At 39.6% G+C, this 14836-nt stretch overlaps 1 non-coding gene across 1 annotated transcript; it reads left to right on the top strand.

Annotated features, from left to right (window-relative positions):
• Positions 1–1087: 1087 nt before the first annotated feature.
• Positions 1088–1195, top strand: LOC127742422 (small nucleolar RNA R71). The gene has a single exon (XR_008003671.1). It is a non-coding gene; the product is annotated as a small nucleolar RNA R71 (small nucleolar RNA).
• Positions 1196–14836: the final 13641 nt, after the last annotated feature.

Consider the following 14836-nt stretch of genomic DNA (forward strand, 5'->3'; position numbering starts at 1 on the left):
ACCTCAAAGATCCCTAGCTTCTCCATTACAGAGAGAGGCATGAGGTTTATGCTTGACCCTAGGTCACACAGAGCCTTCTTGAAGGTCATGGTGCCTATTGTACAAGGTATTGAGAACTTCCCAAGGTCCTGTCTCTTTTGAGGTAGTTTCTACCTAGACAAGTCAGTCAGTTCTTTGGTGAGCAAAGGGGGTTCCTCCTCCCAAGTCTCATTACCAAATAACTTGTCATCATGATTGCTCCAAGGTACTTAGCAACTTGCTCTTCAGTGACATCTTTGTCCTCTTCAGAGGAAGAATACTCATCAGAGCTCATGAATGGTAGAAGTAAATTCAATGGAATCTCTATGGTCTCAGTGTGAGCCTCAGATTCCCATGGTTCCTCATTAGGGAACTCATTGGAGGCCAGTGGACGTCCATTGAGGTCCTCCTCAGTGGCGTTCACTGCCTCTTCCTCCTCTCCAAATTCAGCCATGTTGATGGCTTTGCACTCTCCTTTTGGATTTTCTTCTGTATTGCTTGGACTAAGTCAGAATGGCTCTGCTTAGAATTCTCTGTCTGTTGCTGAGAAGATGATGGAAAAGGCTTGCCATTGCTAAACCTGTCTCTCATTGAAACCTTGTTGAAGTCTCTGTTGATCCTTCCATGAGAGATTTGGATGATTTCTCCATGAAGTATTATAGGTGTTTCCATAGGGTTCTCCCATGTAATTCACCTCTTCCATTAAAAGGTTCTCATGATCATAAGCTTCTTCCTTAGATGAAGCATCCTTAGAACTGCCTGGTGTAGCTTGCATTCCAGACAGACTTTGAAAAATCATATTGACTTGCTGAGTCAATATTTTGTTCTGAGCCAGTATGGCATTCAGAGTATCAATCTCAAGAACTCCTTTCTTCTGATTCGTCCCATTGTTCACAGGATTCCTTTCATAAGTGTACATGAATTGGTTATTTGCAACCATTTCAATGAGTTCTTGAGCTTCTGCAGGCGTCTTCTTCAGATGAAGAGATCCTCCAGCAGAGCTATCCAATGACATCTTGGACAGTTCAGACAGACCATCATAGAAGATACCTATGATGCTCCATTCAGAAAGCATATCAGAGGGACACTTTTTGATCAATTGTTTATATCTTTCCCAAGCTTCATAGTGGGATTCACCTTCCTTCTGTCTAAAGGTTTGGACTTCCACTCTAAGCTTACTCAATTTTTGAGGTGGAAAGAACTTTGCCAAGAAGGCATTGACTAGCTTTTCCCAAGAGTTCAGGCTTTCTTTAGGTTGTGAGTCCAACCATATTCTAGCTCTGTCTCTTACAGCAAAAGGGAATAGTATAAGTCTGTAGACCTCAGGGTCAACCCCATTGGTCTTAACAGCGTCACAGATTTGCAAGAATTCAGCTAAAAACTGATGAGGATCTTCCAATGGAAGTCCATGGAACTTGCAATTCTGTTGCATTAGAGAAACTAATTGAGGCTTAAGCTCAAAGTTATTTGCTCCAATGGCAGGGATAGATATGCTTCTCCCATAGAAGTCGGGAGTAGGTGTAGTAAAGTCACCCAGCACCTTCCTTGCAGTGTTGGCATTGTTGTTGTTTTTGGCTGCTATGTCTTCTTGTTTGAAGATTTCTGTTAGGTCCTCTACAGAGAGTAGTGCTTTAGCTTCTCTTAGCTTTCGCTTCAAGGTCCTTTCAGGTTCAGGGTCAGCCTCAACAAGAATGCTTTTGTCTTTGCTCCTGTTCATATGAAAGAGAAGAGAACAAGAAAATGTGGAATCCTCTATGTCACAGTATAGAGATTCCTTAAGGTGTCAGAGGAAAAGAAAAATAGAAGGAAGAGGTAGAAGAATTCGAACTTAAAAAGATAGAGTTTGAATTGTACATGTTAGTACATAAATAGAAGGATGTGAGAAGAGGGGAAGAAATTTTCGAAAATAAATTTAAAAAGATTTTAAAAACATTTTGAAAAATTGAAGAATGATTTTCAAAAAATATGATTGGGAAAGAGATAAAGTGTTTTTTTTTTTTTGAAAAAGATTTTCAAATTAGAAATCAAAAAGATATGATTGAAAACTTTTTTTGAAAAAGATGTGATTAAAAAGATATGATTGAAAATATATAGTTTCATCTTCTGGTTACCTCTTTGGGGCCGAAGCCAATGATCACCATTATTACTTATGTATTTTCAACGGTGGAGTTTCTACACACCATAGATTAAGGTGTGGAGCTCTGCTGTACCTCGAGTATTAATGCAATTACTATTGTTCTTCTATTCAATTCAGCTTATTCTTGTTCTAAGATATCACTTGTTCCTCAACTTGATGAATGTGATGATCCGTGACACTCATCATCATTCTCACCTATGAACGTGTGCCTGACAACCACCTCCGTTCTACCTTAGATTGAGTGGATATCTCTTGGATCCCTTAATCGGAATTTTCGTGGTATAAACTAGAATTGATGGCGGCATTCAAGAGAATCCGGAAGGTCTAAACCTTGTCTGTGGTATTCTGAGTAGGATTCAAGGATTGAATGACTGTGACGAGCTTCAAACTCCTGAAGGCTGGGCGTTAGTCACAGACGCAAAAGAATCATTGGATTCTATTCCAACCTGATTGAGAACCGACATATGATTAGCCGTGCTGTGACAGAGCACGTTGAACATTTTCACTGAGAGGACGGGACTGTAGCCATTGACAACGGTGATGCCCAGCATACAGCTTGCCATGGAAAGGAGTAAGAAGGATTGGATGAAGACAGTAGGAAAGCAGAGAGACAGAAGGGACAAAGCATCTCCATACGCTTATCTGAAATTCTCACCAATGAATTACATAAGTATCTCTATCCTTATTTTATGTTTTATGTTATCCTCCATAACCATTTAAATCTGCCTGACTAAGATTTACAAGATGACCATAGCTTGCTTCATACCAACAATCTCCGTGGGATCGACCCTTACTCGCATAAGGTTTATTACTTGGAGGACCCAGTGCACTTGCTGGTTAGTTGTGCGAAGTTGTGATAAAGAGTTGAGATTGCAATTGAGCGTACCATGTTGATGGCGCCATTGATGATCACAATTTCATGCACCACTTCGCTGCATTACCTTTCGATTGTATCTTAAGGTCATCCGGTGTTTTAGTGCTTCTTCTCTGATCCGAGCTCTTTCTCGGACTTCTGAGAGTAGATCGAGCTCTTCCCTTTGAAGTTGGGAGTTAGCTTCTTCGCTGTAGAGAATCGTTCTGGGAGATCCTTCTTCCACTTCTACCGGTATCATTGCCTCCATTCCATAGGCCAATCGGAAGGGTGATTCCTTTGTGGTGGAGTGTGGAGTTGTCCGATATGCCCATAGGACTTGTGGGAGCTCTCGGCCCAGGCTCCCTTTGCATTATGCAGCCTCCGTTTTAACCCGGCTAGTATGACTTTATTGGCAGCTTCTCCTTGTCCGTTAGCCTGTAGGTGTTTTACGGATGAGAATTGGTGCTTTAGCTTTAGGTCAGCTACCAGCTTTCTAAAGCTAGCATCTGTGAATTGGGTGCCATTGTCTGTCGTAATGGAGTAAGGAACCCCAAACCTTATGATAATGTTCCTATTTAGGAATTTTCGACTTCTTTCGACAGTGGCATTGGCTAGGGGATCTGCCTCTATCCATTTTGTGAAATAATCTACCCCTACAATGAGGAACTTAACCTGTCCTGACCCCTGGGGGAAGGGCCCGAGAAGGTCGAGTCCCCAGTTTGCAAATGGCCAAGGTGATGTCATGCTAATGAGTTCCTCTGGTGGGGCGACATAGAAGTTGGCATGTTTCTGACATGGTGGACACGTCTTAACGTACTCAGTGGCATTTTTTTTTTGCAAAGTCGGCCAAAAAAATCCAGCTCGGAGTACTTTTTTGGTAAGGGCTCGTACTCCGAGATGGTTCCCACAGGTGCCACTGTGTATCTCTTCCAAGACCTCTTTTGTGTTAGAGGTCGATACACATTTTAGTAGAGGTGTCGAAATTCCTCTCTTATATAGAATGTCGTTTATGATGGTGTAATACTGTGCCTCCTGCTTTAACCTCTTTGCCTCCTTCTTATCTGTAGGGAGTATCTCTGATTTGAGGTAGTTGATTATGGGAGTCATCCATCCTTGAACTTGTCCTGATATGGCTAAGATTTTTTCTTCTTCTGAGATTGACGAGTTCTGCAGTACTTCCTGGATGAGGCTCCTATTATTGCCCCTGGTTTGGTGCTGGCTAATTTTGAGAGTGTGTCAGCTCGAGCATTATGTTCCCGAGGTATATGTTGGATCTCATATTCCTGGAATTGCCCGAGTTGTGCTCTGGTTTTGTACAGTCTTTCATAGCAGGATCTTTGGCTTGGTAGGTCCCTGCTATTTGCGAGGTGACAACCTGTGACTCGCTAAAGATGACAAGTTTTTGGGCTCTGACTTCTTTAGCCAGCTTCAAACCAGCCAATAGTGCCTCATACTCCGCCTAGTTATTGGAAGCAGGGAACTCAAACTTTAGTGAGAGTTCGATTTGGGTTCCCTGATTACTTTCTATTATCACGCCCGCTTCGCTTCTAGTTATTTGAAGAGCCGTCCACGTAAAGATTCCACTTTGTAGGGATTTCTGGGGTGTCAGTATACTCTGCAATGAAGTCGGCCAGATACTGTAATTTGATCGTTGTCTGAGCTTCATATTGGAAGTCGAATTCGGACAACTCGACTGCCCACTGTAGGATTTTCCCTGCTAAATCTGTTTTCTGCAGAATGCCTTTTATGGACTGGTTGGTCCGAACCTTGATGGTGTGAGCCTAAAAGTATGGACGAAGTCGTAGAGAGGTTAATATGAGAGCATAGGCGAACTTCTCTATCTTTTGATAGTTCTGTTCGTACCCTTGTAGCGCTTTCCTGATGAAGTATATAGGTTGTTGTCCACTGTCTTCCTCTTTGACTAGTGCCGAAGCTATTGCCCGACTTCCTACTGCTAGGTATAATAAGAGTGCTTCTCCTTCCCGAGGTCGGGTAAGAATGGGTGGTTGTCCCAGGAATTTTTTGAAATCCTGGAAAGCTAGCTCACATTCTGACGTCCACTCAAACTTCTTTCCCTTTGTTAGCGTAGCGTAGAAGCAGAGATATCTTATGGCTGATCCGGCTAGAAATCTGGACAAGGCTGCCAGTCGCCCATTGAGTTGTTGCACTTCTTTGATACAGGTCGGGCTTTTCATGTCGAGTATGGCCTGGCACTTGTCTGGGTTTGCTTCGATTCCTCTTTGTGTGAGCATGAATCCCAAGAATTTGCCAGCTTCTACTACGAAGGTGCATTTTGCAGGGTTAAGTCGCATGCCATGCTTTCTTATGGTATTGAACACCTGGGCGAGGTCGGACAGTATTGATTCCTCGCTTTGTGTTTTTACTAACATATCGTCCACGTATACCTCCATTAGTTTTCCAATGTGATCTACAAATACTTTGTTTATCAACCTTTGGAAGGTGGCTCCTGCATTTTTCAGTCCGAGTGGCATATGACGATGTAGCAGTAGTTTGCGTTGGGTGTTAAGAATGAGGTTTTTTCTTGATCAGGTGGGTACATCGGGATTTGATTGTATCCTGAATAAGCGTCCATAAATGAGAGGTACTTGTATCTGGAGGAGGCGTCCACTAGAGTGTTGTTCCGAGGGTTACCTGAAACTCTAGGTTGACCTCGGACGAGATCTTTGGTACTGATTGGAGCCGCCGTGTCCGACTTATTGTACTTTGCGGTGGTGCTGATCCTTCATCACCGGAGGGTGGTAGTACCTGCAAAGGACTCCGATGCTTAAGTTAGCAAGGGTATTAAGCAGGTTTTTAGTAGAATCAGAGTATGAGTTATACCTGGGTGCTCCAGTGTATTTATAATGACGTAGAGTGACCTTCTTAGATAAGATAAGTTAGTTATCTTATCTTATCTTTATCTTATCTTCAAGTGAGGTCATCTTATAAGGGAACTGCCCTTCTCTCTGTAGGCTTGGGCTGCTGATGAGCGAATAATTTATACGCTTTTTGGTATTGTTTTTAGGTAGTTTTTAGTAGGATCTAGCTACTTTTTGGGATGTTTTTATTAGTTTTTATGCAAAATTCATAAGTCTTTACTTTACTATGAGTTTGTGTGTTTTTCTGTGATTTCAGGTATTTTCTGGCTGAAATTGAGGGACCTGAGCAAAAATCTGATTCAGAGGCTGACAAAGGACTACTGATGCTATTGGATTCTGACCTACCTGCACTCGAAGTGGATTTTCTGGAGCTACCGGATTCCAAATGGCGCACTCTCAATTGCGTTGGAAAGCAGACATCCAGAGAATTCCAGTAATATATAATAGTTCATACTTTGCTTGAGTTTTGATGATGCAAACTGGCATTCAAACGCCCTTTCTCTGCCCTATTCTGAAGTCAAAACACCGGAACTGGCATAAAAGTTGGAGTTAAACGCCCAAACTAGCACTAAAGCTGGCGTTTAACTCCAAGAGAAGTCTCTACACGTGTAAAGCTCAACGCTCAGCCCAAGCACACACCAAGTGGGCTCGGAAGTAGATTTCTGCATCATTTACCTATTTCTGTAAACCTTAGTAGCTAGTCTCATTATAAATAGGACCTCTTACATTTTGGGGGCTGGCCTCACAGCCATGCCTGGACCTTGTTCTTATGTATTTTCAACGATGGAGTTTCTACACACCATAGATTAAGGGTGTGGAGCTCTGCTGTTCCTCGAGTATTAATGCAATTACTATGGTTCTTCTATTCAGTTCATGCTTATTCTTATTCTAAGATATTCGCTGCACTTCAACATGATGAATGTGATGATCTGTGACACTCATCATCATTCTCACCTATGAACGCGTGCCAGACAACCACGTCCGTTCTACCTTAGATCGAGTATGTATCTCTTAGCCTCCATTCCGAAAGATCGAAATCTTCGTGGTATAAGCTAGAATTATTGGCGGTCATTCCTGAGATCCGGAAAGTCTAAACCTTGTCTGTGGTATTCTGAGTAGGATTTGGGAAGGGATGACTATGACGAGTTTCAAACTCGCGAGTGTTGGGCGTAGTGACAGACGCAAAAGGATCACTGGATTCTATTCCAACATGATCGAAAACCGACAGATGATTAGTCGTGCGGTGACAGCGCATTTTGGACCATTTTCACTGAGAGGACGGGAGGTAGCCATTGACGCCAGTGAAACCTGAACATACAGCTTGCCATGGAAAGTAGTATGAAGGATTGGATCAAGGCAGTAGGAAAGCAGAGATTCAAAAGGAGCAAAGCATCTCCATACACTTATCTGAAATTCTCACAAATGAATTACATAAGTATCTCTATCTTTATTTTCTGTTTATTTATCTTTTTACTTATTAAAACTCCATAACCCATTTTAATCCGCCTGACTGAGATTTACAAGGTGACCATAGCTTGCTTCAAGCCGACAATCTCCGTGGGATCGACCCTTACTCACGTAAGGAATTACTTGGATGACCCAGTGCACTTGCTGGTTAGTTGTGCGGAATTGTGACGAAGAGTGATTCACGTTTGAGCATACCAAGTCTATTGGCGCCATCGTTGATGATCACAATTTAGTGCACCAAGTTTTTGGCAACATTACCGGGGATTGTTCGAGTTTGGACAACTGACGGTTCATCTTGTTGCTCAGATTAGGTAATTTTCTTCTTATTTTATTCTCAAAAAGTTTTCAAAAAAATTTTTCTCTTCTTTTTCGTTTTTCTAAAAATAATTTTCGAAAAACCCAAAAAAAATCATAAAATCATAAAAACCCAAAAATATTTGATGATTCTTGTTTGAATCCAGTGCCAAATTTTAAGTTTGGTGTCAATTGCATGATTTTAATTGTCTTGCAAATTTCAAAAAACATGCATAATGTTCTTGATGATCTTCAAGCTGTTCTTGATGAATTGCCTTGTTTGATCTTCATGATTTCTTGTTTTGCACTGCATGATGTTTTACATGTGCATTCTTGAAAAGCATATGGCCCAAACATGAGAAAGTTCTAAGTTTGGTGTCTTGCAAGTTTTCTTTTATGGAAAACTAAGTTCTTGATGTTCATCTTGATCTTCATGTTGTTCTTGGTGTTCATCTTGATGTTCATAATGTTCTTGCATATATCTTGTGTTTTGGTCCAAGAATTATATGTTTTGACTCATTTTGCTGTTTTTCAAAATTGAAAACATATCTTCTTGAATAAAGGATATAGCAAAATGAAGATCCAAGAACATAAAGCAGAGGATTTACAGAGAAAAAGCTGGGTGTTCAAAATGCCCAGGGAAGAACGAAAACTGGCATTTAAAAGCCAGCCAGGATACCTGGTTGGGAGTTTAAACGCCCAGTAAGGAAGGAAAACTAGCATTTAAACGCCAGCCAAGGTACCTGGCTGGGTGTTAAACGCCCAAAACATGCAGCTCCTGGGCGTTTAACGCCAGAATTACACAAGGAGAGGAATTTTGTTTTCAAATCAAATCTTTTTCAAATCTTCATATTTTTTTCAAAATCAAATCTTTTTCAAATCAAATATTTTCAATCATATCTTTTTTTTAAAAAAATAAAATCTTTTTAATTTCTTTTTCAAAATAAATTTCAATCATATTCAAAATCAATTTCAAAATCTTTTCTAACTTCTTATCTTTTCAAAATTGATTTTCAAATCTTTTTCAACTGAATAATTGACTTTTTGTTTGTTTTATTATTTCTTATCTTTTTCAAAACCACAACCAATTTTTCAAAAATTTATTTTAAATCTTATTCTTTTTATTTTCGAAAATTCTCCCCCCCTCTCATCTTTTTCTATTTGAACACTAACATTCCCCCTCTATTGTCAATTCGAACTCCATCCTTCTATTCTTGTTTTCCTCTGACACCTCAAGGAATCTCTATACTGTGACATAGAGGATTCCATATTTTCTTTCTTTTCTTCTTTTTCATATGAGCAGGAACAAAGATAAAGGCATACTTGTTGAAGATGATCCTGAACCTAAAAGGACTCTGAAGAGGAAGCTAAGAGCAGCTAAAGCACAAAACTCTGAAGAGGACCTCACTAAAATTTTTGAAAAGGAAGCAGCAAAAGAAACAATTATGGCCGAACCAAACAACAATGCAAGGAAGATGTTTGGTGATTGATGAGCGAATAATTTATACGCTTTTTGGCATTATTTTTAGGTAGTTTTTATTAGGATCTAGCTACTTTTAGGGATGTTTTTATTATTTTTTATGCAAAATTTATATTTCTGGACTTTACTATGAGTTTGTGTGTTTTTCTGTGATTTCAGGTATTTTCTGGCTGAAATTGAGGGACCTGAGCAAAAATCTGAGAGGAGGCTGAAAAAAGACTACAGATGCTGTTGGATTCTGACCTCCTTACACTCGAAATAAATTTTCTGGAGCTACAGAACTCCAAATGGCGCGCTCTTAATTGAGTTGAAAAGTAGACATCCAGGGTTTTCCAGAAATATATAATAGTTCATACTTTATCCAAAAGCGCGAAACGTTCACACGAAGCTAACGCATAAGATACAAGATACAGATGCAAAAGAATAGAACATATATAGATATAAGAATATATTATTCATAGGGAACTAGCCGCAGCTTGCGGAGTTTAAGCCGACTAGTTACAAACAGAAAAATACAGAGTTTTAGAGTTAAAACAGCTTATACAACTATTCTCTCAAAATATGCCTCTAAAGCCATGAAGATAAATATACAAAGAGATGTCAGAGTAACTACAACAAAGTAAAATAGAAATGAATAAGGAAGGAACCATACTCCACTCTGCCACTATATCCGCAATTTCACTAAGGTGAAATACGACCTGCATCTGGAAAACAACAACAGAGTATGGAATGAGAACCGGAGGTTCTCAGTATGGTAACAGTGCCCAATAATGTAAGATGTAAGGCCTCGGGACGCCAAAGGCAATCCTAGAACTTCACATCAAACCGATATTCAAGATTAGAACAAAATATAATTAACGTAAACCTTAAACAATAAACAGGGTTTTCTAAACTTAAAAGATTCTAACTAATACTAATCACACCGCTGTATCCCACAGCCTTCACCAACCTAACCTCCGTGTGATTCCATCGCCACCGCCTACCTAACTTCCTCAGCACCAGACAACCACAAGATAAATGCAAGCAAGTAAAACACAGATAATATTCATTTACAGCAAGTAATTCAAGAAGCAAGTAGGCATGTTATACAATTAGGCAAGCTCAAGTAAACAAAGCTAGCAAGCATATAGATGATGCATATGATGAATGTCTATCCTATTGGCTGTGATATCACATGTCGATTATTATGCCAAACTCGACAGAAAATCTGGTCGACAACTCCTGGATTAGTCTCTTTATTGCGCATAAGGAGGAATAATTCCGAGGGATGAGTGCCCTACCACCTTCTCCTTTCAGAGGGAAACATTCCGAGGGAGTGTGCCCTACCACTTTCCTCTGGTTGCCGCATGATTCCGTGGGTTAGTGCCCTACCACCTTCTCCTTTCAAAGGAAAACATTCCGAGGGAGAGTGCCCTACCACCTTCCTCTTGAGCAACACATATGAGTGAGAAGCCCAGCTTCACGCCTCACATCCGAACGTAGGCAGGAAACTGCCACAGCCCCTACGACAGATAATAATGCATATCATAATCACTTATTCAATGTCAGAGGCCAGTGCTCACAGCACCCTTTCACTCATACTCATTCCATTAACCAAAATCGTCCCTTTCCGAGTTCTCAACTCATCACAACCATCTCCAATATCATAAATATTCTATTCCGAACTCATTGGTTCATCAGTTTCTCATTTCTTTGCCAACAATCACCAAGTTCACTACTCTTCCTTCTCTCTCAACCATACTCATCCTCAATACACCAGAAACCTAAACCTCTATTTGCTAACTTTTCAAAGAATTACCAAATCACACTTTCCTAGCACATTTCCCATGTTCCAATACCCGAAGATAAGCCCAAGAGTCTTAAAATGATGTCACATAAGCTTACAAGCTTGTTGGAAAGGTGAAATAGTTGAAAACAAGATTTAAATTTGAGAAACAGGGCATGTGCGTACGCACAGAGGTGTGCATGCGCACGCCCAAGAGAGTTTTAAAACGTGTGCGTACGCATAGGGGCGTGCGTACGCATAGGTACCAAATTTTGCAATGTTGTTTGCTCGCACAAGGCGTGCGAGCTCCCCCAATAGACTGACCTTCCCAACGTGTGCGTGTGCATAGGGCTGTGCGTATGCACAGGTTGTAAATCCTCATTGGATATGTGCGCGCACCAGCTGTGCTAGCGCTCAAAACAGGAAGCCTTCCCCTGCGTGTGTGTATGCATAGGTCTGTGCGTATGCACATAATTAAAATTTTGCAGGGTTGTCCGTGCGCACAAGGCTGTGCGTGCACACATATCAGAAATCACAATTCTGGAACTTTGCAGGATTTCATATTTTAACACCAAACTTTGAATGATCATAGCTTCCTCTGCAAAAATCCAAATTTTACAAAATTTATATCAATTCAAAGCTCTTAAAGCTATCTTTAATTTAAAATATGTTTCATGCAATTTCAAGCTTTGAGGTTCAAGTTATGATCCGTCAAAGTTCACCAAAAATTCATTTTTACCCAAAAATCTCATAACCTCAAATTCACCAAATCTCACAATTCAAAACCAAACTAGTCATAACCTAAACAATACCAAAACAACATCAAAGTCCATACCATTTCCCTTTCAATTCAACCATCAATAATATCCCAATTACCTCATTCAACACCATCAAAACCCTTAGTCATCAACATCTAAACCATCATAATCATTCATAATCATCATCAATCAACAACAACATCAACTACTACAATTTCTCATATTAATCTCATAAAGCTCACATCTTTAAATAATAGTCATCAAAATTAACACTCATATTTCCAATATCAACATACACACTCACCCACATCAATCAACATCATAATACATCATTAACACCAATACTTCTCAACAGTCACCATCACCCACAAGAATCAATTATTCATCACTAATCATCAACCATATCAACAACCCTTATCAACAATAATAATCCACAATATTTATCATCCACTTTCTCAACACCAACAACCATCAACATATAATGTTACTCCTCAACCATATCCACTCCATACACTATTATACCAATCACTAAATCACAATTCACATTCAATTACCAACAACATCAATCATCAATACTCATTAACACCAACAATCCCCAATAATCATCATAAACCATAATAATCTAATATAACCAACAATTACATCAATTCACAAACCAATATCATTCAATCCTATCTTAGGGTCAACTAGCCTAAGTGTCCATAAACATTACATATTACATAAAGGAAACTGAAACCATACCTTGGCCGATTCCCAAATGCACCAAACACCAAAATGAAGCCACCAAGCTCGATCCAAAGCCTCAACCAATTCCAACAAACACCAAAACTCAATCTAACATCACATATATATACCAAAATCAAAACCTAAGATACACAAAACAACCAAACACAACAGGTTTAGTAAAACCTTACCTCGCCCAACGAGATTAGGGGTAAAACCCAACAATTTTCCGATACTAGAGATCACCTAAACAACTAAAACCACAAAATCTACTAAAAAACCATACATAAAAATGCGCAGAACTAGGGCTGCAAAACTGGAGCATAAGATTCGGTTTCTTACATAATTTCTTTAGATAGAAAGGAAGAGCTCACTGAGAGCTTTGCGTGGCTATAAACGGCTCGTCAATTAGAGTTCCGTAGCTCAAGATATGGCTCCCGGAAGGTGGAGGTGAATAGTAACAATGGGGTTTCACCCCCCATCACCACCTATCCGAGTTCTCTCTCTCTCTTCCCTTCAAAATGAGTTTAAAACTCATTAGTCACACATATATATGTTGGACCTTGGGCCTGGTTTTCTCCCGGTCCAACCCGTTAGCATTTTTGGTCCATTTGGTCCACTTTGGGCCAAAATCTTTAAGATTAGTGTCCGGTTTTTATTTCTAAATTATTTTTACCCCTTGCAAAACAATAAATCAATCTTCAAAATCTTATTTTCCCAAATTACGTGATACTGGACAGACTAGAGCCAGTACTGCCAGCTTAAGCTCCAGTACGCATTTTCACAAAAATCTTTCAAAAAAGGTACATTTTCCAACTCAGAAAAATTCACTGAAAACAATTTTCAACTTTAAATTTTCAAATTAAAACTTTTAAATTTTGAATCTATTCTGGGCACTAAAATTATTATTTTTTCAAAACGGTTTTACGTGAAAAACTCCGGTTCTTACAATGCTAGTGGCAGTGAACTCACTGGAGGAAGAACAGGGGTGGTAGTGGCGGATAATGGAAGGAGAGAGGGGCTTACTGTGAAGTGGGGTAAGAGAGGAAAAAGAGAAAGAAGAAGAAGAGAAAAGGAAAAAGAGAAAGAAGAAGAAGAAGAAGAAGAAGAAGAAATGGGGGAAAAGGGAAGGAAGAAGTGGGATGATTTTTTTTAAGCATAAGGGTGCGAACACAGAATTGGGTGCGCACGCACGCACCAAAGCGATTTATTATTTGGGTGCGTACCCACAGACCAAAGGATTTGTAGAAGGCGTGCGTATGCATAGGGCAATGCATACGCACAAAATGTTTTTTTTTTTCAAAAACAACTTCAACATAAGCAAAACTTCTCAACCTAACTATTCACATTCTAAAACAAACTAAACTCCAAAATTAACAAGATTATTAACTTCTAAAAATCATTTTAGCTATTCAAATATGCAATTCAAAGCAAAAATCTATCAACTCAAGCTAACAACTAAGAGAAATATTTATAACAATGATAAACAGAAGTAAAGTTTGAAAGGTTTTACCTTGGTGGGGTGTCTCCCACCTAGCACTTTTATTTAAAGTCTTTAAGTTGGACATTTTGGTGAGCTCTTATTAAGGAGGCTTGTGCTTAAACTCATCCTTGAGCCTCCACCAATGCTTGGACTTCCAATTATCTTCAAGATTTCCAAGTAAATGCACCAAGCTTTGATGAAAGTTGAAACAAGTTCCAAGCTCCCAAAATTGATCCTCATCTTGTAATCCAGACTTCCAAACCTTGTTTTTATACCCATCTACAAATTGATTATCATGATTTCATCCGGGGGGCAACCACTCAGAATTCTCACTTAAGCACCTAAACATCCTCTGATATCCACTCAATTGAGCATTACACCAACCATTGAAACCAAGCTTCAAAGATTCAATCTCAATGAACCTAGAATTATGTTTCCAACCACTACCTACCTTCCTCTTATTCTCCAATCCACAAATAGTCCTAAGTTGACTATCCGTTTTAAGCAAACCATATTCAAGCGGGATAATAAAACTTAAGGTTAAGAGTTTTACCCACTTAAATGAAGTAATGGATGGTGACTTAGGATGGGAGACTTCTAATGGCCTTGGCAATGTGAGTTTCACTCTCTTTTTCTTCTCTTGTATGATCTCCACCTCTTGACAAGCTTTCTGAAGCTTGTTTCCTTGTTCAACTTCTCCAAACTCTTCAATCACTCCTAATTCCTTGGTTTCAACCTCCTCCTATTGTTGCAACTCATGCTTCAACTCCTCTTCTTTCCCTTGAAGTTCCAAGCTTTCTTCCATTCCGCATGCTTCACTTGAAGTTGGTTCTTCACTTTTATCTGTAGAAGTGCTTAAATTGTTGGAAGAGTGTATTAAGGCTAAGTAAGTTAGAGCTCTGGCTAAGGTAGCCATGATATTTTCTTGCCTCTTTTGGTATTCTTCTTGCTCTTGAAGGAACACTTGGAGTGCTTCCTT

The sequence above is a fragment of the Arachis duranensis genome, chromosome 1 (assembly GCF_000817695.3).
Source record: "Arachis duranensis cultivar V14167 chromosome 1, aradu.V14167.gnm2.J7QH, whole genome shotgun sequence".
Taxonomy (NCBI): Eukaryota; Viridiplantae; Streptophyta; class Magnoliopsida; order Fabales; family Fabaceae; genus Arachis; species Arachis duranensis.